Below are 1,769 nucleotides of genomic sequence, written 5' to 3' on the forward strand. Positions count from 1 at the left end.
CTGTAGCGGACCAGAGTGGGCTGGAGAGTATTCCAATCACCATTCACTTGATTGATCACCAGAGCTGAATCTCCGAAGATGTCCAGAGTCTTAATTCTCAGATCAATGGCTTGCTCAATACCCAAGATACAGGCCTCGTACTCAGCTTCATTATTTGTGCATTCAAAAGTCAAACGGGCGGTGAAAGGCATGTGGGCACCTTTCGGAGTTGTAATGACAGCACCAATTCCACTTCCTCTGGCGTTGACAGCCCCATCAAACAACAAAGTCCACTTTTCGTTTGGATCAGGTCCCTCCTCAACAACTGGCTCTTCACAGTCTTTCATCTTGAGGAACATGATGTCTTCATCTGGAAAATCAAACTTCATCGGCTCATAATCATCAATCGGCTGCTGAGCAAGATAGTCTGACAGAATACTCCCTTTGATGGCTTTCTGGGATGTATACTGGATGTCGTACTCTGTTAAAATCATCTGCCAACGGGCAACACGTCCGGTGAGAGCCGGCTTCTCAAAGATGTACTTCACTGGATCCATCTTAGAAATCAACAAGGTAGTATGGTTCAACATATACTGCCTCAGTCGACGAGCAGCCCAGGCCAAAGCACAACAAGTTTTCTCAAGCTGCGAATATTTGATTTCACAGTCGGTAAACTTTTTGCTAAGGTAGTATATGGCATGCTCTTTTCGACCAGACTCGTCATGCTGTCCCAATACACACCCCATCGAGTTCTCAGTCACTGATAGGTACATTATCAGAGGTCTCCCAGGAACTGGAGGTATAAGGATCGGAGGTTTCTGTAGATACTCTTTTATCTTCTCGAAAGCCCTTTGACAATCTTCATTCCACCTGATAGCCTGATCTTTCTTCAGCAATTTGAAAATTGGCTCACACATTGTTGTTAGGTGAGAGATGAACCTTGCAATGTAGTTCAACCTCCCTAAGAAACTACGGACTTGCTTCTCTGTTCTTGGCTCTGGCATTTCCTGTATCGCTTTTACTTTGTCGGGATCCACCTCAATCCCTTTTCCGCTAACGATAAAACCCAGCAATTTTCCCGATCTCACCCCGAAAGTACACTTGTTCGGGTTAAGTCTCAGTTTGAATTTCCTCAAACGCTCAAACAGTTTCTGCAAATTCACCAAATGTTCTTCTTCTGTCTGAGATTTGGCAATCATATCGTCCACATAAACCTCGATTTCATGATGAATCATATCATGGAACAGAGTCACCATAGCTCGTTGATATGTTGCTCCGGCATTTTTCAGACCAAACGGCATCACCTTGTAGCAGAAGGTGCCCCATGGGGTTATGAAAGTTGTCTTTTCCATGTCTTCTGGTGCCATCTTGATTTGGTTATAGCCATAAAAACCATCCATGAAGGAGAATACCAAGAACTGAGATGTATTATCCACCAAAACGTCGATGTGAGGTAATGGGAAATTATCTTTAGGGCTAGCTCTGTTCAGATCCCGGTAGTCGACACACATCCGTACCTTTCCATCCTTCTTAGGTACTGGGACGATGTTTGCAACCCATGGCGGATAATTGGTGGCTGCTAGAAACCCTGTATCCAACTGCTTTTGCACTTCTTCCTTTATCTTGACAGCCATCTCTGGTTTTGTTCTTCTGAGCTTCTGCTTGACCGGAGGACAACCTTCTTTGAGAGGCAAGCGGTGTACCACGATGTCTGTGTCCAGCCCAGGCATGTCCTGATAAGACCAGGCGAAGATGTCAACGTATTCTTGCAGCAATTCAATCAGCCCTTT

Source organism: Lathyrus oleraceus, chromosome 7, assembly GCF_024323335.1.
Source record: "Lathyrus oleraceus cultivar Zhongwan6 chromosome 7, CAAS_Psat_ZW6_1.0, whole genome shotgun sequence".
NCBI classification, from domain to species: domain Eukaryota; kingdom Viridiplantae; phylum Streptophyta; class Magnoliopsida; order Fabales; family Fabaceae; genus Lathyrus; species Lathyrus oleraceus.